This window comes from Felis catus, chromosome A1, assembly GCF_018350175.1.
Source record: "Felis catus isolate Fca126 chromosome A1, F.catus_Fca126_mat1.0, whole genome shotgun sequence".
Classification (NCBI taxonomy): Eukaryota; Metazoa; Chordata; class Mammalia; order Carnivora; family Felidae; genus Felis; species Felis catus.
The window spans coordinates 68,983,645-69,009,054 of NC_058368.1; positions in this window are offsets into that span (position 1 = coordinate 68,983,645).

Below are 25,410 nucleotides of genomic sequence, written 5' to 3' on the forward strand. Positions count from 1 at the left end.
TTGGGGCTGTCTTTTTGTTGAGGTCTTGTGGATTTTCAGGTGCCAGAAGCTGGAGGTTGCTGCTCGGCAGGGCTGTAGGGCCTGCCTGTTCTATACGGGGCCCTGTGAATGTTGACAGAGGCTGTTAATTATGTACAGCCTTCAGCTGCCCTGATAAGGAGCCCATTCATTCCCTAAGCCAATTTAAACTATGCCTTTTGGTTATGTTGCCTTCAGACTCTGTTGAAATCCTCTGGCAACATTCCACCAGTTTAGAGGCTTCATTGTTTTAGAATATAAGAATAATCTGAATGAATATAACGGAGGCACTGTAGATAGGATCTCAAATATTTAAAGGAAAACGTGCCTATATTTTAGTATAATAAATCAGTATCTGATATGAGTTAGCCTCATGATCTCACTTGAAGCTTTTATAAAGTAATTAAACCTATCAAATTATAATTTCAATTGGGAGAATTTCTTTATGGCCAAAGAGCAGTATTTTGAAATTCTCCCAAGTTGTACTATTTACTGATTGCTGGAGGGCCATGAATGGAAATCTAGGGAGCTGGAGGAGTAAAGTGCCGCCCAGTTTGGAACCCATCTGACCCCTGGAACCTGTGAAGCAGACAAAATGGTCACAAGTTCCCTAAAAAAGCTGCTCACCTATTTGTTTCTTAATTTTCAAAATATATGTTACATGTAAGTACTAATAAACCATAGTAGCACTCATTTGTCAAATGGATAAACTGGTTTCACATTTTTTAATATTAACTTCTCTGGTTTTGTTTTCTCTTTGAGGTATTGGGGGTTTTTCAGGGGGGGTGGGGGGGTTCAGAGAGAGAGAGGGCACAGTGAACGAGGGGGAGAGAGAGAGGGAGAGGGAGAGAAGCAGGGTTCACCCGATGTGAGACACGAGCTCACAAACTGCGAGATCATGACCTGAGCCAAAGTCAGATGCTTAACCGACTGAGCCACCCAGGCGCCCCGAGGTATTAGATTTTTTAAAAGATCTGCTGCTTTTCCAGGTAAGATGATGTAGTATATCTTTTGGTACTTTCTTAGAACAGTAGTCTTCATGTTACCTTCTAGGATTTCTCTAAGATCTATTAGTGAAGAAAAAGAAGACTGACTATCAACTTGGAAGATTAAATACAAAGACCTATTTAGTACACACGAACTAGGAAAAAAGAAACTGTAGGAATGATACTTGGTTTAGTTTATGGGAATTTTTTACAAAATCTTCCCATTTCAAAGACTCAGAAGTATCAAAGATTTCATTGTTTTATCATATGATTACAATTTTACATTGACAGTATTTGGGGTGTGATTTACATTTTTATCTTTTAAAATATCAGGTATCAGGGCACCTGGGTGGCTCAGTCGGTCAAGCGTCCCACTTCGGCTCAGGTCATGATCTCACGGTTCGTGAGTTCGAGCCCCACGTTGGCTCTGCACTGACGGCTCAGAGCCTGGAGCCTGCTTTGGATTCTGTGTCTCCTCCTCTCTCTGCCCCTCCTCCACTTGCATTCTGTCCCTGCACTTTCTCAAAAATTAAAAAAAAATTTTTTTTAATTTATTTTAAACGTTTATTTATTATTGAGAGACAGAGCATGAGAGGGGCAGAGAGAGGAGGAAACACAGAATCCAAAGCAGGTTCCAGGCTCCGAGCTGTCAGCACAGAGCCAGACACAGGGCTCGAACTCCTGAACTGTGAGATCATGACCTGAGCCGAAGTGGGACGTTTGACTGCGCCACCCGGGCACCCTGTTAACTCTTCCTGAATGGTGTCCACCACTGAATGGTGACCTCTGGTCAGCTATCGCTCATGGAGGGTTACGGTCACATCAGGCCTGGTGTGGCAACAAACAGGCATCCACACATAATCCCCGATCCCAAAGACCTCTTTGCTGTCTTACCCCATTCAGGCTGCTCTAACACAAGCATAAACCGGGTAGCTAACGAACAAATGTGTACTCCTTACGGTTCTGGTGGCTCGGAGATCAGGATCAAGACCGGCAGATTTGGTGCCTGGCAAGGGTCCGCTTCCAGCTGCGCTGACTGCCCACTGTGCCCTCCCATGGCAGAAGGGAGAAGGCGGCGCTCAGGTGTCTTCCGTGAGGGCGCTAACCCATGACCTCATCCCCTCCTAGGGGCCTCCTGGGGGTTAGTTTCAACATCTGAATTTTGAAGGGATGCACACATTCAGTCTATAGTACCAGTCTTTCATCTCGCCTTTTCCTTTAAGTCAAGGCAAATACAAATTAGCCCCCTGGTAATAACATAATTTTTTCCCTACTTGTACTTACCAGAATCCCAGTAACCTGGGCCAAGCCAAAGTCCTGGGCACAGCCCATAGGGCTGTCGCTGACTCCGTTCTTTCTTCCCAAGGCAGGTGTGACCAGCCCGAATGAGTCCATGCTGGGGACTTTGAGGAGTCTGTGATGGATGGGAGTGGATGACAGTACAGCAGGGCTCCAGGGCTGTGCTATTTACAGGGTGTGTCTACTTCCTCAGGAAACACTCAGGCTAACAATAGGATCTGCCAGGGGCTGGCCTGGGGGGTAGGCATTGGAGGCACTGTGCTAGTTTGGGGACACCAGCAAAGCTGAGAGGGGCAGGGAGCTGTATTGCAGATACTCCCTTGAACAATAAACTCTGACTCCCCAGTATCCTTGACCTCGGCCCATATCAGGAAATGGTGAGTTAGCAGTGGCACTGAGAGAACATTGTCCAAAATATCCAGGAATCCCTGGATCCTATCCTCGAGGGAGGTGTCAGCTCGTGTGAAAGCAGCCTCACACAATGACGTGCACAAATGCACACACATATGCACACACACACACACACACACCCTAAAACACCGGGGTAAGGGAATGGCAATTACTTGCTGGAGATTTTATTTTTGTTTTTTAATTTATTTTTATTTTAGAGCATGAGTGGGGCAGGGCAGAGAGAGAGAGAGAGAGAGAGAGAGCATCTTAAGCAGGCTCAGCCTGGAGCCGAACTCAGGGCTTAATCCCACAACCCTGGGATCATGGCCTGAGCCGAAATCAAGAGTCAGACACTCGAGGCACCTGGCTGGCTCAGCGGTCAAGCGTCTGACATCGGCTCCGGTCATGATCTCACAGTTTGTGACTTCAAGCCCTGCATTGGGCTCTGTGCTGACAGCTCAGACCCTCAACCGACTGAGCCACCCAAGCACCCCTGGAGTTCCAATTTATTTTTTTTTAATTTTTAATTTTTTTAACATTTATTTACTTTTGAGAGAGAGAGAGAGAGAGAGAGAGAGAGAGAGAGAGAGAGACAGAGTGTGAGTGAGGGAGGGTAGAGAAAGGGAGACAAAATCCAAAGCAGGCTCCGGGCTCTGAGCTGTCAGCCCAGAGCCCGAGGCAATGCTTGAACTTGAACCTTGAGATCATGACCTGAGCTGAAGTCAGATGCTTAGCTGACTGAGCCACCCAGGCCCCCCAGGAGCTTTCATTTTCAAGTGGCGGTACAGAGCTCTGGTGCACTGCCTGAACCCCAACTGATTCAGGTCTGCTCGAGGAGCTAGAAGGAGAAGCGAACCAAAGTCCTCTGTCTACATCTAGCCTGAAGCCTGAATCCTGAATCCGAATCCTGAAGGTTGCCTCCGCTAGCGAGAAGAACCGAAAGAGGAGAAGTGAGTTTGATCTAGTGCCCATCACAGCGTTCCCCTGGGCCGTCCTCCCAGGGCCTGACTGCGGGGAGGAGGAGGAGGCTCGCAGGAGGAGGACGCTCCTGGGGGAGCTGCCTCCAGACTTCTCCTCTCACTTCACAAGGGAGGAGAGGGAAGGATCGAGGGGCCCTGGCCTTCATCCTGGAAGGGCCATCTGGGCAGCCTGCACATGGCTGAAGGGGCCTTTAATCCGACTGCTGAACAGCAGCCCTCCTCCTTTTGGGAGCGAAACAGAGACGAAAGTGAAAACCAGTACAGGTTAGAGGGCGGCTTTTTCTCCACCAGAGCCAAAAACACCTTTCTTGGAAGCAAAGTTTGAATGTTTTCCCTTGATTTATTTTGTTTGCTTCATTATTCACTATGTTTTGGTTCATTTACACAGTCTGTATTCATTATCTATTGCTGTGTAACAAATGACCCCAAAGCTTAGAAGCTTAAAACAACAAACATTTATTACCTCACAGTTTCTGTGGGGCAAGAGTCTAGCCATGGCTCTGGTCACTCCCAAGTCTGCAGTCAAGCTGTGGGCTGGGCTTTCAGTCATCTGAAGGCTTCACTCGAGGTCCATCTACCGCTAAGCTCCTTCAGTGGTTGTTGGCAGGATTCGGTTTCTCTAGGGCTGTTGCAGTGAGGCCCTTACTCCCTTGTTGGCTGTCAGCCGGAGGCCTGACCATATGGGCTTCACCACAGGGCAGCTCGCAATGTGGCAGCTGGCTTCATCCTAGCTGGCAAGTGAGAGCAAGAGAGGAGTACCAGCAAAATTGAGTCACAGTCTTCTGTTTTTATCTCAGAAGTGAAACCTCACCATTTTTCCCTGTTTGTTTCGTTAAAAACAAGACACTGGGTTCAGCCCACACTCCAGAGATCACACCAGAGTCTCCTGATGGTTCATTTTATGCGTCAATGTGACAGGGCCATGGGGTGCCTAGATATTTGGTCAAACATCATTCTGGGTGTTTCTGTGAGGGCATCTTTGGAGGAGATTAAATTGGCAGACTGAGTAAAGCAAGATTGCCCTCCCTGTTGGGGGTGGTCTCCTTCCAATCCATCGAAGACTTAAATAATACAAATAGGCTGACCTTTCTCCAAATAACAGTGAATTCTTCCTGCCTAACAGCACTTTGAACTAGAATATTGGCTTTTCCCTGCACTCAAACTCAAACTGAAACATTGGCTCTTCCTAGGCCTTTAGTCTGCCAGCCTTCAGACTGGGATCATACCATTGGCTCTCCTGGTTCTCAGCCCTCCGGCTCAGACTGGCACTGCATTATTGACTTTTCTGGGTCTTCAGCTTGCTGACTCACCCGCAAGTCTTGGGACTTGCCAGCCTCCGTAATCTCATGAGCCAATTCCACATAACAAATCTCTCTCTATATAAATAGACGATACATGCATACAAACATACACACATACATCCTGTTGGTCTATTTCTTTGGAAAGATTCAGCTAATATAGGTGAGAATGCCAGGAGGCAAAGATCATCGGGTGCCACCTTAGAAAGCTGCCTACCACATGTTATTATAAATTTTATCCCATACTATCTCCCTACTTAGAGAATTATGATCCCAATCTAAGGATTTCAGTGTATGCCATTTTTTCCCATTTATCTTGATTTTAATTCCTCCCCTACCATCATGCGTACCACTATATCTAGAAAAAATGTCCAGGGCACCACAGACAGGCCAGAAGTCCTTACCTACTATGATACTAACTGGAAGGGCAGGAACTAATTATGTTTCAGTATTGAATATTACATAGGCATAAGTTAAATTTAGTTTTTCTGATTAAAGCAAAATAATTTCCCAAATACCCAGACGGAATATTTCCCAAACTGTATTCCCAAATCAATTCCCAAATACATTTCCCAAATGTGCCATACCAGTACAGTTTTCAGAGGAAATTGATTGGCCTTCATTAAATGAAAAACCAGCAATCTGACAGAGTATTCTTCCACGGGTAGATTCTAGAAGCTATTCTGCCATCTGCAGTCAGGGGATGGGACGGTTGAGTCTTGCTACCTCTTTAACTTCTCTTAGTCAAGGCTGATTACAACAAATTAATAAATTAATTTAAAAAATAGTGAATATCTGATTTGGTTTCTTTTTTCTTTGTGAAGTTTTTTCATAATTGTCAGTAACAAAGCAGGTTGAGCCTCTGGTGACAGTTGATTTACTATCAGTTTGCTGCATTTACCTGGTTGCGAATTAACTGGCTTGGTTTATGGACTATTCTAGCAGGCCCATGAAATGAGAGGATCTTCCTCCCCACAGAGATTGTCTCTGAGAGGCCCTTGGTAATTAAGGAGGAGCTGATGAGATCTGGTGGGTAGATCTCTGAGTGGGAGGAGCTGTTCTGATTAAATTAGGAGCATGAAACATGGAGGGTCCCTCTCTTTCCCCACTAGACCACGGGCCCCAAAGTTTGTTCTGTTTTTTTTTTTCTCTGCTACAGAGAAGCTAGTCACTGCAGTAATCAGTACTAATTACCAACCCTACTCCCAACCCCACTATTCCCAGGCGATGACAATATCATAGGTCACTGTAGTACCTTAACCAAAACAAATAGTCTATAAAACAGTTTCTGCAACGAGCTAATAAAGAATTTACTGTAGTTTGAGGTCTGTTTGGTTTTTTTTTACAGACCCATAAACATACCTACAGTAAAATGCCCCAAATTTGTCTGCATACCTCAATGGACTTTTACGGATGTAACCACCAGCCACATCAAGATACAGAACATCCCTGTCACTCCAGAGGGCTCCTTCTCAGTCATTACCTGCACCCCAGCGGTAACTACTGTTCTGACTTCTTTCACCACACATTATTTTTGCCTTCTTGAACTCTACATAAATTAAATCGTATAGTGTGTACTCTTGTGTGTCTAGAATCTTCTGCTCAGCACTATGTCTGTGAGATCCACTCTTGCTGCTCCTATGGCTGTAGGGTGTTCTTTCCTATCATTGTATATAGTGTTCTTGCTTACGAACATACTTTGTTTATACAATCTACGGTTAAAGGACGTTTGTGTTTTTCCCAGTTGGGGTCCGTTGTGAATAAAGCTGCTGTGAACATTCTCATACATAACTTCCGTGGACGGGCACCGTGCTCATTTCTCCTAGATAGATATCCAGGAGTGGAGCCTCTGAATCACAGGTGTGCTTGCTGTTTGCCCTCAGTAGACCATTTTCTCAAGTGGTTGAACCAGTTTATACAATAACAAGCAATGTGCGACAACTTCGATTGCACATGTCATAGGCCGGGCTCCCTGGGACGCAGGTTCTGCGACAGAGCTTAGTGTGCAGGATTTTTGTAATAAAGTGCCACTGGGACCAACTTCTGGGGGATAAAGTAAGATTGGACAGAGGGAGAAGGTGAGCTACAGTGTGGGGCTGACAGCAATCTGGGAGAGGGGTGGGGAATTAGAATGGCCCCTCAGAATTATCCCCAGTTGGGTCAAGTTGGCTAATCCTTTACGCCCTCCAGCCATCAGTCACTGTGACCTTGGATGAGATGCAGCCCAGACAGTCTCTAAAGGATTGGAGAAGGAAGTTGTCAGCACTGCCAGCAGCTGGGGCAACAATCACTGTATTGAAACGAGATCCAGGCAGTGCCTCACGGTGTCTATCAGCTCCACACACCCACACACATACCTAACGCCGTCAGTGTTTTTCATCTAAGTCCTTGTGGTGGGTGTGTAGTTGTATGTCATGGTGCGTTCTACTTTGCTTTTCTCTAAGGCCGATAATAGTCACATGCTTATTGGCCACTGGTGATCCTTTTTTGTGAAGTACCTGTTCAGGTCTTTTGCCCATTGTTTAAATGTGTTGTTTGTCTTTTCCTTTATATTTGAAGTTCTTTATATTTTCTGGATATGTATTTGTAGATATACCATCCTAGTCTGACACTTGCCTTTTCACGCTTGTTCGAGTCTCTTGACACAAGGAAAGTAGTCAATGTGCCGATCTTTTCTTTTATAGTTATTTTTATTCTTTTAAAGAAATCTTTCTTACTTCAGGGATGTTCTTGACCTCTTTTTCCTCAATAGGTTGCTGAGTTGGCCTTATGCATAGAATAACTGTAGAATAATTCCTTTAATCATAGAGTTTGTTGCACAAATAAACATGAAGCTGCCATCATTAATTAGTCTTTGTTTCATATTATTGATGATTTATTGAAACATTTAACTGGGAAGTTTGGCTCTTGGTCAGTGGATCCCCAAATGCATTTTACCAAGTACCAAGTCTGTGTTAAATAGGAAAAAGAATTTCATGATCAAATACATTTGAAAAACACCTGGTTAAACAAAATTAAGCATGTTTTCTACTGTAGAACTCCTTGGAATCTTCAACATTTTAATCTACATTATGCAACTTCAAGAGATGTGATAGATGCATCCTGTCTCTAAATTATTTGACCATAGAAACTTTTTTTTTTCTCAGAACATTTCATAGGACTAATGTTTCACAGGTCACGAGTTTAGTAAATATAAGGCAAGGGGTATGATATCTGACAAAAAAAGAGGTAAAAAAAAAAAACTAAATCCAAGAAACCATAGTGATATATTAAAATTTCACTAAGAATAAGAAAGGGTTAGTCTTTTTTTTTTTTTTTTTTTTTTTTTGAGAGAGAGTGTGTGTGTGCACAAGCAGGGGAGGAGAGGGGTAGATGGAGAAAGAGAATCCCAGGCAGGCTCTGCACTGTCAGCATGGAGCCTGACACAGGGCTCGATCCCACAATCCTAGGATTGTGACCTGAGCCAAAATCAAGAGTCAGACACTCAATGAACTGAGCCGCCAAGGTGCCCCAGCCATTTTTTTTTTTAAATAGGAGGATACTAGTTAATAAATATAGAAAGACTGATAGAACCAGGAAATCATCATTTTGTAATTTTTCACATAAAAGTAGAATCAGGCAAGGATCAACAATGAATGCTAAGAACATTGGGTCAAATTGTTATGAGGAAATGGGACCTTCACATGGTCTCAATATATCATTACACAAAATACTTCTTCATTGTGAAGGGAAACAGTTAGCTTTTCGGTGGAAAGACCTGGTTGACACTAACTAAACCAGAGGATCCAACTTAGCACCACCCACAATGGGATGAAACCTATTATAGTCCCTGCTGTGATGCAATGGGAAGCGGCCCATGTCACTTATGTGGTGTTCTTGCCAGAAACGTTCTGACCCTAAGCATAGGAAAGCAATCAGACAAATCCTCATTGTGAGGCATTCCACAAGAATAGGTTTGGATGCTTCAAAAACATTTGTCTCAAAAGACAAAAATAGTGGAGTGGGATGGGATGCTGCTCTATATTTAAGGTAGATGTTTAAGAAGAAAAGAATGGAAACAATGCCTCAACATTTCCCCTGCCTCCTGTCCTTTGCAGGTACAATGTGGTTCCATTAGCAAAAATTTACTGCACATACAAAGTCTCAAAGAAAAGGAATATGGGTCTCCACCCCCAAGGGAATGCATCAAAATCTGCATGTGGATATGCATAGAAAAAGCCAGTATTTCTCCTGATCTGGAAATCCAGAAACCTCCTTCCCCTGAACTTTGTATTCCACCCCTTTCTTGCTGAGAATCACCAAATTAAGTCAGGACTTTTCCTTTAACATACATGATGCCCATAACACTCGCTACCCATTTAAAAAAAATTTTTTTTTAACATTTATTTATTTTTGAGGGACAGAGAGAGACAGAGCATGAGCAGGGGATGGACAGAAAGAGAGGGAGACACAGAATCCGAAGCAGGCTCCAGGCTGAGCTGTCAGCACAGAGCCCTACGTGGGGCTCAAACCCACGAACCGTGAGATCATGACCTGAGCTGAAGTTGGCACTTAACCAACTTACCCACCCAGGTGCCCCAACTCACTATCCAAATGGTCCAACTTTTGCCACCCTTATGGCTGAATAATACAAACTAAAGATGGCCCAGGGTACTGCTGCCCTGTGGTAAGTAAGAAAGCAACTAAGTAATTTTGGAATCTACCCTGTGAACCCTAATGAAAGACTTAAGATAGATATCAATTATTCCCTTAAACCAACTCAAAGTTTCATTATCCCCTCCCTTCCTCCCTTCCTTCCTTCCTCCCTTCCTTCCTTCCTCCCTTCCTCCCTCCCTCCCTCCCTCCCTCCCTTCCTTCCTTCCTTCCTTCCTTCCTTCCTTCCTTCCTTCCTTCCTTCCTTCCTTCCTTCCTTTTTTCCTCCCTCCCTTTCTTCCTCCCTTCCTTCCTCCCTTCTTTCTTTCCTCCCTTTCTCCCTCTCTCCCTCTTTCCCTTCCTTCTTCCCTTTCTCCCTTCCTTCCTCCCTCCCTTCTTTCCTCCCTCCCTCCTTTCCTTCCTTCCTTTCTTCCCGCTCTCTCCCTTCCTTTCCTCTTTCCTTCCTCCCTTTCTCCCTTCCTGCCTCCCTCCCTTCCTCCCTTCCTTCCTTCCTTCCTTCCTTCCTTCCTTCCTTCCTTCCTTCCTTCCTTTCTCCCTCCCTCCCTTTTTTCCTTCATTCCTTCCTTCCTTTATTCCTTCCTTCCTTCTTTCCATCTCATTTACCACCAGTATTGTCTATGGACCCGCAGAGCTGGATTAGCTCCACATCCTAAATCCAGACAATTGCTATTTAAGTCATTAACAGTATTTCCTTTTGAGAAGGATTTTGGTCTAGTAGCCACTCTGGTTGTTTTCTCTAGTAATAAATTAGTTCACTTTAGCAACTCCTGGCATTTTCATTCACCACTCAGGGACATGTGATTTACAACTATAGCAAAACACACTAAAATTTTTCTACACTCTTTTCATTCACTCGTACAACAAGTATTTCCTTGTATAATTTTTTTAAATGACAAAGTTTTTTTGGTTGTTGTCGCAAATATCATAGACAACCAAAAGGATTTCTCGGCATTAACTTTAAACCGGATGACGGTGATGGTTAATGTTTGTCCTAGTGTCTGTGGGGACTCTGTCAGAGTCTTGCAAAGCTGCCATGGTCTGCGGCGGGGGTGGGGGGGGGTGGGGGGGGTGGGGGGGGTGGAAGGGCAGAAAGAAACCCACGGCCCACAGGCAGGTTTGGCTGGGATGCTGGAACTTGCCAAGCACAAGCAGGTCCTTCTAGGGACTCAAGGGATGGTCTTTGGAGGCTAAGGCCTGGCAGGAGTTCTCGACAGAGAAATGTGATACTAAGAAACGGAAAACCCTAAAGTAATGGCCAGCCTTCTCATCACTACTTGAAGGAGTTCCAAAGAGTAGGAAAAGAATACATCTTTTCTTTTTGTTTAATTGTCCCTGCAGAATTCTTAATGTGCCTTCAAAATGACTGTGTCCTCTTTTCTTTCTTCCTACAATGACTTATCAAGCCTCAGTCCTGAACAAATACCATCTGACATTTTAGCACATCAGTGGCTTAGAAAAATATAATTAAAGGTAAAATGTACTAGAACTGAACAATATAGATACCCTAGTCACTCACTTTTAATTACATTTGGATAGATCTTCCGTTGCCATGGAAACTCTCTCCTTGGGAAATTTTGGAGGCAGGGATCTGCTCCAAGTTTCACAGTTGTGTATCTTAAAGAAATTTTTTGTTCTATTTAGAAGTTTCAAAGCTATGCTGCAAATTTCCACTGGGATAACATGCAAACTTAGCTGTTGTTAGTTGCACAAAACAGTTAATTATAAAAAGCATTGTTTGCTTTTCATTGTTACAAATTGTTACAAATTTCATGGTTACAAATTCTTCCTATATGGAACTAGTTTCTTTATGGTGAATAGGTGGGTTGATTCCTTCAACTTCTATGTCCAATATGGCAGCCATTAACCACATCCTCATGTAGCTATTTAAATCTATGTTAATTAAAATTAAATACAGTACAAATCTTTGGTAGAACTACTTGAATTTCAAGCCACACTGGACACATTTTAAGTGCTCAATAGTCATAGGTAGTTAATGGCTGTGTTCTAGACAGTATAGATACAGACCACTTCCATCATAGCAGGAAGTTCTATCCAACGACCCTACATTACAGTAACGATCATTTGTATCAACCCTATTCAGTTTTCTTTGCTTGGAAACAGTAAGAGACCACGAACACATATGCGAGACTAGTTTCGTGAGCTTGCAATCTGAGTAGTCATAAAGGGACTTGCACTTAAGTAGGACCTCAGGACCTCGGGCTGGGTTTAATGCTCTGTTGCCACAATCTTGCAATTCTTAATACTTTTGAACAAGGGACTCCCCACTTATGCATTAGGCTTCTCAAATATGTAGTCAGTCCTGCATATAGGAGATGGAGCTTGGATATTGAGTTATTTCCATTCCCTTGCGAATGGCTCATTTCCAGCCTCCTCTCCTATAGTCCTTAGAGAGTGAGGGAGAGCGGTTGGCACACAAAGTAAAATTCAGGTGCCTGCAAACCTTTAGGCTGTCTCCTCAGAGACCCTCATCAGGGATTCAGTTTTGAGTACATCTGTTCACAGGAATGCTTGAAGCCCAAACTGTGTCCCAACACCTCCAACATTAAGAGAAAGTTGGATTCTCTTTTGAATAGGTGTTTTCCAACATGGATTCTGAGTTGCCCACAGTGGAATCCCCTTCCCTTCAACAGCCTTGCCAATGCTTGTGTTTAAGCTTCAGCCTCGTTACTTCTACTCATCAGTTATTCATTCCTTTATTCTCCAAATCATTCATTCAACAAATCTGAAGTATCTAGTATATACGAGACACTGCTGCAGATAGGAATAAAAAATGATATGACACGGACCTACTGTTGCCATCTGGTAAATTATGTGCTGCAATTAACCCAACATTAACAGCAGATATGGGAGGACAGTAAAATCAAACACAGCCCGAGTATCATCAAGGATTTATTAGCTGCTCTCCATGTTTCCATGGTCACATTCAAACAAAAACAATAAAAACAGGATGAATGTAGCAACAATATGACTGATTCATGTACTGTGTTATGAAGTTCTCTTCCAGAAAGTATGTACCACTCAGAAAAAGAAAACACAGCACGGGTAATGTAATAATAGTGTTAGGTAACAACACAGTAAATACCAAAGTCATTTTCATTGCTTCTGGAATTCATTGTGTGACATGCTTTTCTGAAAACTTTGACTCCTAATTACATTTGAGTTAAACTAACATTGCAATGGTGTTGCATTCTGTGAGCATATATGATGCAGGTATGTACCAAACAACAGAGGGAAGACAGTACATAACTGGCCAAACAGAAATTTGCAAAGGCAGAGACATTGAGCTGTCATTTTACAAAGTATTATTCTTTCCTTTCAATATCTTGGGGGGACTTGCAAGAACTCATACCATATAAATTGACTAGGAAATAAGAGCAAAGGGAATATAAAGAAAAAAACTTGGGGAAAAAACCCCAGGGGTACAGTTATCCACAATGCATGCTGGGTGGTCCTATATTTCTGAAAGCTGAGCCCTTCATACTTGATTCTGAGTTCCCTGGCAGCCAAAGTCAAGAGGAAAACAAAACTATGGGATTTGAAATGTCCTTGGGTTAAAAATAACCAACGCTGGAGATTTGTTTTAGATATTTCTGTGGATCCCCCATAAAGGGCACGCTGTATGATGTAGCAAATGATACCATCAACTACATAGTGGGGCCTGTTCTGTTGTTAGTCTAGTGATTCCCACCACTCATCTATTCTTTTCAATGCTTAATGTTTATACAATGATTTTCTGGATTTTCAGCAAAGGGGTGAGTTTTGAAATGTCCTATTTAGAGTATTCCAGGAAGATGAGGACTTTTGTTACTTTCAGGCACCACGCGATAACTAATCGATGGTAAGTGAACTTTTTGAAGGGAATGAGGAAAGGATCTTCATGAGGTAGCTCAGAATTTAGGGGTCAGATTATTTGACAGAAAGACCCTCCTCAGATCCTTCATTATGAGAATGGTGTGCACGGAAAGTGCAGGAATAGAAGAAACAGAGGGAGAGAGAGAGGCAGCAAGACAGAAATGGAGCAGAGAGCTGTCGGATTCAGAGTCCTCCACCATGACCCAGAGGATGTCCTGTGAGAAGATGCTAGACATTCAACGGAAGCAGTGCTGGAGCCTGTGGGCTCTCTGGGCACGGCATCGGGGTAATGTTTGGGGGGTAGTAAGCGCATATGGACTATGTGTGTGTGTTCTCTTTTCTCTTTTTATTAATTAGGTGTAACTGACGTATAACATTATATGTTTCATACATTTTTTAAGAGACTTAATTTTTTAAAGCAGTTTTAGGTTCACAGAAAAAGTGACTAGAGCTATAGAGATGCCCCATATACTCCCCACTGCCTCACATGCACACCCCCCACTATTAGCATCCCACAGCAGAGCGGTATATTTGTTACAATCAGTGAACCCGTGTTCACACGTCGTTATCACCTAGGGTCCATAGTTTATAATAGGGTTCACCCTTAATCTTGTACATTCCGTGGGTTTTGACAAATGTATAATGCCGTGTATCCAACACTATAAGACTATATTTGTTTTAAATTGAAGTATAATTGACATATAACATTATGTTAGTTTCAGATGTGTAATATAATAATCTAATATTTGCATATATTGCAAAATGACCATCACAATAACTAATTAACATTCATCACCAAACATAGCTACAAAATTTTTTCTTATGAATCTTCTTATGAATCTTTCTTATGAATCTTTCTTATGAATTTAAAATCTCCTCTCTTAGCAACTTTCAAGGTCCATCCATGTTGTCACAAAAGGCAAGATTTCATTCTTTTTATGGCTGAATAAAATTTTATTATATATACACACACACATATACATATATCACATTTTTTTAATGTTTACTTATTTATTTTGAGAGAGAAAGAAAGAGAGAATGAGCGGGGGAGGGGCAGAGAAAGAGAGGGAGACCGAGAGAATCCCACGCAGTCTCCACACTCAGCGCAGAGCCCATCACAAGGCTTGATCTCACAACCATGAGATCATGACCTGAGCCAAAATCAAGAGTTGGACGCTCGACTGACTGAGCCACCTAGCTGCCCCTATATACATCACATTTTCTTTATCCATTCATCCCATTGATGGACAAGGCTATCTATATATTTTTAACTTCAGAAAATCACAGTTCCTTATATTCCTGTGGCCAGACTTGACCGTGATGTCATCAAGAGCTCAGGATTTGAGAACAGCCAGAGCCAAGTCCTCCATTTCTACAGCAGAAATCCATGGGTTCTAGGGCACTAGAATGAGGTGAATGGTGGACTTTCAGTTCAAGAGCTTTTTCCTGACTAACTCCAAGTTTGACTTTCTCACTCCCAGTCTGCAAAACTATACATCCTAGTGGGAGGTGGAAATAGCATGTATAATGAAAAATAATGGAGTGTGGTATAAATTTAATTAGGAAAAGCCAATTATAATTTTACCTCAGAAGACTGAGATGCTTAGGGAAGTGAAATGAATTTTAAAGTTAATTAGGCAATAATATATTGCACCATTTGTTGAAAATCTTTCTAAAATTTATGTGTTCAATTTCAGAGTTATAATAGTAGCAAGGTTTTGGGTCCATATCGCTTTTTCTAATTCCTCATTAAATTGCCCATGAAAATACTGAAAACTAAAAACTGATAAAGCGCCAATGTCAAAATAAATAAATAAATAAAATTAAAAAAACAAACAAACAAAAACAAAACAGAAGTGCCAAAATCAAGGTGGGATTTCTACTAACTGCATTATCCCTATATTTCTATATTTTACCACAGTTTAACACACACACACACACACACACACACACACACACACACACCCTCATTAACTTAAAGGCAAAATACCAGAAGTAATCCCAGTACAGTAAAGGAAAAAAAGAAGAGAGCAATTTCTTATAATTACCATATCGTCAATATTTAACACTGTCCTACAAGTTTTGCCCAATTCAATGAAACAAGAAAAAGATAGATAAGAAATAGAAGAAATTAGGAGACAACAATATCAGAGGTACACCATCGTCTATTTGGAAACCCTTAGAAAATCAATTAGAAAGCAATTGTAGCTAATAAAAAGGAACACAAATAAATACACACAATTCAGTGTTAACTATAGTCAATCAAAATATAATAAAGAAAAGATCCCACTCATCATTGCAGGGGAAAAAAGCAAGCAAACTAAAACACCTAAACAGGAGACACAAAGCCACGCAAGAAGGGAACCATAAAATGAAATGAGGTTCCTGAGAGACGTCTTGACATGATGTTGCTGCAAAATCCAACACTGTTAAGATTTCATTTTTCTTACATTTAATGTACACCCATAATGCAACATCGGTCAAAATGCCAATTGGGGGAATGATAAAATGATTCCATAGTTCATCTGGAAAATAAAGGGAAAGGAAGAGATCAAAACCTTTTAATAATGTAGAGAAATGTCGAGGGGGAACAAATCTTGGGTGCCTGATCTTAAAGTGTTTGATGATAAATAAATCACATTTTATATATTTTGAAGTCAGACCTGGTTGAAATTATACCAGCTCCTAGCTGGGTTATCTTTGGGCAAGTGACTAAGCTTTTCTGAGACAATTTTGTTTCCATTTTGGAATATATACGTGTGTGTGTGTGTGTGTGTGTGTGTGTGTGTGTGTGTGTGTAATGGCTGGTTAGAATTAAGAGATTATTTTCTCTCTTAGTACAATCACTGCCACATTTTCACTGTGATTACATTAGACAACAGAACCTTTAGGGAAACCCATTTCATAAACCAAAAGAGAATCACTTTTCAAACCTGGTAATAATTGACATTGAAGCCACACTGTGAATCTTTACAGGTTACAATAATACCCATGGTGGGTAATGGGGTGGTGAGGTAGATCCTAGAGGGAAAAATAGTGCAAAATTACTGGAGACTAATTTAAAAATATCTATAAGGATCCTCAAAAATATTTCTACTTTTAGGGGTAACTGGGTGGCTCAGAGCATCTGACTCTTGATTTTGGCTCGGGTCATGATCCCAGGGTTGTGGGATTGAGCCCCACGTGGGGCTCCTCACTGAACATGGGGTCTGCTGGGATTCTCTCTCTCTCTCTCTCTCTCTCTCTCTCTTCCTCCTTCTGCCTCTCTTCCCCCTTGCTCTCTTTCTCTCTCTAAAATTAAAAACAAAAAAAAATTTTACCTTTGATTCAATAACTCTGTTAGTAGGAATCTAACCCAGAAAAAAAATAGATAGGAGTAAATATATTCATTGCTGTGTAATTTACAAAACTCAAATGTTCAAAAAAGAAACTGTTAAGTAAAATAGACCCATATGAGAATTTTTAGGCTATCTATATTTAGGCAAATAAGAATGATAAATGACACAGTACAATGATCACAGTAAAATAAAGAATGTACATAGGGCATAATCTCAATTTTATAAATTAAAATCATGTAGATACCTGTATCTGTTTATGACAGGAAGAAATAATATAATAAGCCAGATAATATAGTATCTCTGGCTTGTTGAATTTCTCTTTTGCTGTTTTCTTAATATTCTACAATAAGTGATTATTGTTTACAATAGAAGTTATGCTATTTATTTTTTTTAAGTTTATTTATTTATTTTGAGAGAGAGTGCACATGTGATCAGGGAAGGAGCAGAGAGAGAATCCCAAGCAGGCTCTGCGTCATAAGCACAGAGCCTGATGTGCGGGCCTCAAACTCACGGATGATGAGATCATGACCTGAACTGAAATCAAGAGCTGGACGCCTAACCGACTGAGCCACTTGGGCACCCTGAAAATACATGTTACTTTAAGTAACATATCTGAAAACAATTAGGCTACTGTAAATCAAGAACTTAAAGAAAAGTATAAGATCTAAACATTTTTAAATGAAATAAAATATATAAGACTACTTCTCTATGTTAGTATTGTTTAACCAGTGTAATTAATGTTGAGTTCATTGATTAACTCAATTGATTTGAGTTATTTAAAAGCCTTGAGGTTATCTCTGAAAATATTAATCATTCTATTATATTTATAATATTAAAGAATAGGATGTTAGACTTAATATGTTTTAGGTTAATGACAGACTATTCCCTGAAATTGTATATATATACATGTTTGTTTTAATTGCTACTAATAAAGTTACCATTCCTGAAAGTTTTCTTTTTCTCTTAGAAAAGAAATTCAATTAAAAAAATGTTGTGAGTCACAGTTATCTGGGCTCTTGTTAATGAAAATTCTATAAAATGAAAATTAGACAGTACCTGCATACAATAATTTCCTATACCATTGAGGAACCCAGCCTGGCCCTTGAGATATGCCAAATCGGGGCGAAAATTCCAGTTTACTCACTTGCTCACTGTATATCTTGACTTTACTCACATCATTTCCCTTCTACCAACCTCAGTTTTCTCAACTAAACAATGAGGACAATTGTAAGACTTGTTTTGAGTAATTCCTGACATACCTGTGGCTAGGACTAGAAAATCCAGGTTTTGCACCCCCAAAGAACTAAATTTAGGAGACAAAATTTGACATAGAAAGATAGAAAACAATGTGCAATTTAAAGATGTGTTGTATTTGGAAGATAAAATACACTCTTACAGCAGCACAGGAAAAAAAACAAACTGCATTTATGACAGCGAAAATTGGAATATCAGACCAGAGGGTGTGTTTGAAGCTAGACTTACTAGTTTGGCTTCCTTGGGGTTTTCCTGCCCCACCCTACCACACCACATTCCTCCTTCCTACCAGGGAGAGTCAGAAATCAAATTTTCTGGTAAATTGAATATTCTGATTCACCAACATGACCACAAATACCAAAGACAGCTTATACATCCCCAAATAACTAACATCTTTTAATAAAATATACCTCATCTGAAAATGCTCTGAACATAATCTTAGATTGTGAATCACAGATTGTATCTGAATCTCTATAGACTCAAATGTTAGCTCAAGATCTTACACTCACGGTGCCTCAGGTTGTCCATTAAACATCACTGACATTAAACGGTAAATGAAAGCCCGGTTGTTTTCATTTTATGGCTTTCTGTGTCCTCTGTGAATAAGAGTTGGTGACAACAAATGTTATAATTACAGCTATTGAAAAAATAGCAATACATTACAATACTTTGGGAATCTCCTGTACTGGATCAGAAATAAACTGAAGCAGATTTTGCTGAGCTTAGTGACCATGTAGATATACATAGAGGACTCAGATATTTTAAATGACTCTGTTTTAGACAGTTACCTTAAAAAGTGAATAAAAATCAAATACTGTGGCATTTTTATTTTGGTTATTTGTGTTGTAAATCTACACACTGACCTTTAGAAAAGTCAGAAATCTCCAAGGCTTGGGCGAATAAGTAGGACAAGAGCAGACCAAATCTTAAATCCACACCCGTTGTCTTTACAACGTGCTGGAAAAGTAGAAAGTAGCTAGGGAACTCAAGAAGAAGAAGAAGAAAAAGACTTAATACAAATAAAATATTCAGAAGTCTGTAAAGAAATTAATATTGAGAAGGGGGATCAATATGAAAAACACAGTATTATTTGGCACTGATCTTTCTGACTTTTCTTAGCCCTGGGCAGAGGGACAATATTGATAGAAGAGGAGCTAAAACATTGACTGCTGGCATGTAGATGTATATTTTGGTCCAAGATTGTGCGAGTTAATCGTCCAGGGGGAGGAAAAAGATAGCGTATGGTTTTGGCAGAGAGAGCTGTAGAGTTTGCAAAGTGTTGGGCCTGGACAATGGAAACATTGGCTCAAAGGTAGAAGGTGGAGACTAAAACCAAAGAATCCAAGAGCTGAAAGAGATTTGAGAGATCTTGTTTATCTGTTAGAGGTAAACGGGGTAATCAACCCACCAGGCCTGCCCTAGTTGAAAAATGTCTTGGAAACCATTCCCAACCTCTCTTAGAATCCGGCTACAGATATTAAAAGAATAATGTCCAGCTAAGTTTTGCAACATGTTGGACAAGTATCTCAGGAACTGTCTGCTAAAGATAAATTAATTTGAATTCACTTTAAGCACAAATGGTACACATTGTTTTGTAGAGTGGAAGAAGGCATCAGAAAACCAAATATTTTAATATGCCAACGCCCAGTTGCCTTCTCGCCGATGACTGAGCATTCTCACATTTTAAACCATTGTTAGACCTTGGTAAATTCTAGTCTGCTTCATCTTTAATCATTATACTTAGTATCATAGAACTGGAAAGTAACCTGGAGATCACTTTGTCCAAACCCTCGGTTTATGCATGAGCCCAGAATTGTATAATTGCTTTAGACTCATAGACATGCCACAGAACCACAAATGTTTCATGTCCCAAATAGAACTCACTTTAGTACAGAAAATGTGTTCCTTTTCTTACACCTTTTATTGCAAATAATAGTAGAAGCATTCTCTTAGTTATCTTAACTCCTTTCCTTAATCCCAAACTTTTTAAGAGAAGATTGAAAGACATTTTGAGATTTCTCTCTGAATTCATGTAACACTTCACATACATTCTTGGCTTCCAGATTTTTTTTTTAATTATTGAAGTATAGTTGACATACAATGTTATATTAGTTTCAGATGCTCAATACGGTGATTTGACAATTCTCTACATTACTCAGTGCTCACCGTGGTAAGTGTAGTCACCTCACAACGTTATTATAATATTAGTGACTATATTCTCTATGCTGTACTTTTCACCTCTGTGACTTCTTTGTTTTGTAACTGGAAGTTTGTGTCTTCTTCATCCCAGCCTTTATCATCTTCATTCATCCATCCATCCATCCATCCATCCACCCACCCATTTGTCCATCAGTTTACTCGGCATTGACTATGTAAAGACACTAGGATTGGCTCTCTGGACATAAAGATTAAGTAGAATACAGACTCTGCTTTCCAAACCTTGGACAAGAGAAAAAAGGCTGATCCAGGAGATCCAGGTAAATCAGGCATTACTGTCCAGTGATCCTTTTGCTAGAAGAAGGAACTTTTTCTTCTGTTAGAGAATGAGGGTGGAAGTGGAATGGATCAAGATATTTAGATTTTAAGTGTTGACTTCAACATTCTACAAGCTGTTCCCAAACCAAGCCAATGAAAAACTGTTGTACAGTTTTAACTGCATTTTCTGCAGATCTTATGGTTTGATTTATGGACAAAAGTATTTTTGTTGACGTCGTCATCTTCCTTGTAGATGTTCTTACTTCTTACGTGTACCTGCCTGAATGACCTTCAACCGTCTACCCTTCATCCTGGGGCTCTCAGTTCTCAAAGTTGAGAAAGAAAGCATGCACACTTAAGAATTTTCCCACTTGGTTTTAGACACATCATTTGAGTGCGATTAGTGTCAACTTGTGGTGTGTCTTACTTATAATGTGCTTCATGAGACTTTAAGAAGGATATTGCAACGCAATCTTTTTTTAGTTGAAAAATCTTTAGTTCTCAAAAGGAAAACAGTACATGTTCACTATAGAAAAAGTAATCAAAAGCCTTTTTCTCCTGATTCTAAGTACTTAAAACTGAAAATCCATTCATGCTGCTACAAGACTCCCAAGTAGAGGTGCTAAGGACCTGTGATCTATTTACTCTCATATCAAGGGAATCTACAGAAAGAACATAAGGGTCTTGATGGGAAAAGTCTGAGTAAGTCGCAGCTTGATTGCAGCTAGCTGCCCTGTGTTAGGGAGATGACAGAAGGCCAAGCTTACCAGCTGAATTTTCTCAAGTGGCTTGATTTTAAATTAAATGTAGTTGTGAAGACATTTGACTCCCAGCCTGAGTTGTGTTTTTCCACTTTCTTAAAGGTTGGCACTGGGCTTTTCTTATTCACAGCTGCCTTCTCTAGTGTGATGAGACACATAGGACGGGCACATTCTTCCCTCGCGGACTGAGAGTTGAACTAAACCAGGAAATTGTGGCCCAATATAAAAACTTCTGAAGAGCAGACCATGTCATTGTGCCTTATAATGGGTCCTTTAATTTAAAAAAAGGGGGGTGCAGGGGCACTTGAGTGGCTCAGTCAGTTGAGTGTCTGACATCAGCTCAGGCCATGATCTTGTGGTTCCTGAGTTCGAGCCCCATGTTGGGCTCTGTGCTGACAGCTCAGAGCCTGGAGTCTGCTTGGGCTTCTGTCTCTCTCTCTCTGTGCTCCCCCATTTGTGCTCTCTCAAAATAAATAATCATTAAAGATTTTTTTAAAAAGGGGTGCATCTGGGAATGAGAGGTCTTCCAAGCATAAACAAGCAGATTTCAACACAAAAGATGGTAAGAAAAGTTTCTCCTTCAATAATAGTAATAGTTAATGCCTACAGTACTTCCTATGTATCAGGTACTGTTCTAAATATTTTACCAATATTATTTTAGAAGTGAGAAACAGATTGACAATGGTTAAGCCATTTTGCTTAAGGTCATATCACTGGTGCGTTCTGAAGGTCACATCACACAATGCTGGGATGGCACACAGCTGGCTCCAGAATCTGTCCTGAATCACCACACAACCAACCTCTTTAAGGGGCCCTGATGGTAACACCTTTCAGCTAAACTCTGCAAGTTGTTTCTAGAAAGTGTTCTAGGGTCTACCTTCTCCTTTGGGGTCTACAAAGAGGCTTGAGAACTGTGCTTGGCTCGAGAGTCAGTGGTGCTGAGTTGCTAAGGCACCTGAGCTCTGTCTCATGAGTAGGAGCTCCTGGAACTTTTGGTTTATGGTCATACTCATGGATCTGTAGACTGGCTACTGAGTGTCACACCCTGCAGATCAACATGACATGTAGTTTGAGGCTTGTGCTTGCCTACCCTTGGCGGGAGAACACTGTATTCAGGAGGACTCAAGGTTTGGATGACTTAACAATTAGAAATGCTGTATTGGAGGGAGCCTTTGTAGGGAGCTTTTTGAAGTCTCTCCATGGCCATTGGGCTCTCTGTGAGAGGGCACAGTAACGGCACAGCCAACAGTCTACATCGGTTTCAACAATCAGTGTCTACACAGGAACCGATGGTACCACCAAATGAGGATGACCCAGGAAAATTTATTTATAAAGTGACAAAGGTACAAAGGTGTGGGTAAGGTGTAGGGGAAGCTCAGACACCTGAGCTAGCAGCAGTAGCCCTAGCAGACCCCTAGGCCTGGGATGGAGGGAAGAAGGAATGACTACAGCATCAAGAAGACTCAAGGCTCTGGATTGCTTTGAGAGGAGCACCCGTCTTCAATCAGGAAGTGGGACCTTCCCAAGGTGACCTTCCAGGAAGAGAATTGGGGAATAATGCTCCATCCTCACTCTTTTTATTCTCCTAGATCTCTTGTTAGGAATCCTTTTTGGCTGCCAAAAGGGAGCAAGAAATGTTAAGATTCCTTTGATGTAGTCCATCAAAGTCAGGCTTCCAGGGCAGAGAACAGTGGGAGAAGAGGGAGAGTGGATTTGGAGAGGGGTATTTGGAGACAAATACCCAACACAGGGGTCAACTAGACTACTATTAGACCAAAGCTGAGGTAGAGCTCACACCAGTGGGAAAGAGATTCGGCATGGGAGATGGGGACATCAGCACAACAACCCATGAACAAAGAGCCAGGACAAGTTAGCCTTGTTCCATAATCACAGCCATAATCACAGCAAGCTGAGAGTGGTACAATAGCCATGCAATCTCAAGGTATCAATAAAACCTTTGGCTGGGGTCACTGGGTCATTTTGTTCCCTAGTTATTGCACTAAATGATGTGTAGGAAATATCTGGGGACAGAACAAAGCCACCTACACTGGGACCCAGGGAAAACCACACAGATTTGACAATTACAATCACAGAGGCAAAGTTGTGGTATAACCTGTATCCTTCAGCCTGACAGAAATGCTTGCTGAAAAGCTGTAAATGAATAGTAAGTACTTTTGTAAACCTATACTTTTCTTTTTTTAAAAAAATATTTTAGTAACTTTTATTTAGACTAACCTTCTCACAGACAACAACCATGAATCCTGAAAACAAATTATTTTATTTCAGCTTCATTGCAATATAATTGACATATAACATCGTGTGAGTTTAAGGTGTGCAACAAGTTGATTTGATATATTTACATATTGCAAAACGATTACCACCATAGCCTTAGCTAACACCTCTGACAACTCACATAGCTACCATTTATCTTTTGTGGTGAGGACACTTTTTAGACCTATTCTCCTAGCAACTTCCAAGTACATACTACAGTGTTATTAACTATAATCACCATGCGGTACAGTAGATCCCCAAAACTTATCCATCTTATCCTATCCTATCCATCCATTTAGTACTTTCCTAAATCTTTGGATATAAATTAGACGGGAATTTGAAACCAAAACAGTAGTTTTATCAGAATCACATCTCTAGAATCTGACTATAATGCAACAAGACAATGAGCAGAACCCAGCCAACAACAGCTGAAGGGTCGCATCCAGCCTGCATCTTTATTTGTAAATAAAGATTTATTGGGATGCTGCCATGGTCATTCATTAACGGACTGTCTGCTTTCATGCTACAACAGCAGAGTTGAGTAGTTGTGACAGGTACCATATTGCTGACAAAGCCAAAATGTCTACTCACTATCTGTCCCTTTACAATAAAGTTGGCTGGCACCTTAATTAGATTTGGTTTTTACAGTGGAATGTGATATATGGTAACCTCATGACTGTGATTGTCAATTGGTATCTACTACCTGACTCAAACTTGGAAAAGGCAGCAAATACATCTGTCGCGTTCTCTCGTTCACAGCTGCATCCGCTTCACAACACAGGGCTTAGGACAGAATGGGTGCCAGTGAATGTCTGCTGAGCATATATGCGCTTAGGGAAGGACTTAGACGCAAAGCCCTCATCCTCCAAAGAAATCTCCCCTTAAAGAGACACAAAGCATTTACTTGCTATGGAATTGTGTAGCATTTGTCCATAACTGGCTTTGTTTGGGATTTTGTTATCTTTCTTCTTCATGCTATTTGAAAAATCCTGATTTGAGCTGGTCGAGGAAAAGAAGGAAAGAAGCACTTGGCAATTGTACCTGGAGTACATGGAATTTCACATCAGTCTTCTCTGCATCTGTTTCCTGAATCGTGTCTGGAATATTGATTTGGTAGATGAAGACTGACCCCAGACTTTCCCAAAGGTCTCTCAGTGCTTCTAACCCTCAAGCTTCACTGTGTCCCTGACCTATTGCCAGGTTTTTCTCAGACTTTGCTGTGTGAAGGGTGAGACCTCATGCAAGTCAAGTGACCTGACTTCCAAGTGTGTGGGCTGAGAACGAAAGTAAAAATATTCACTTCAGAGAAAATGGTATCTTCCAAGGCATTCATTCATTCAACAATTGTTTATTAAGTGGCTATTCGATGCTGAGCATTCATCTAGGTACAGGAGATGTGGCAGCAAACAAAACAGGCAAAAATAAAATAAAATTCTTGCCCTCATAAACATTCTGGTTATGTGTGTGTACATGTATGTGTGTGTGTGTGTGTGTGTGTGCGTGTGTGTGTGTGTGTGTGTGTGTGTGTAAGAGAGGGAGAGAGGCAAATTTATTTCCGGGTGCCTGAGTGGCTCCGTCAGTTAAGCATGCAACTCTTGATTTTGGCTCAGGTCATGATCTCACAGTTCATGAGTTTGAGCCCCATGTTGGGCTCTGTGCTGACAGTGAGGAGCCTGCTTAGGATTCTCTCTTTCTCCCTCTCTTCCTGCCACTCACTTGCTCCCACTCTTCTCTCTCTCAAAAATAAATAAATATCTTTTAAAAAGTTTTGGTTACATTGAGTAAACATAGAGTATGCCAGATAGTAATAAGTT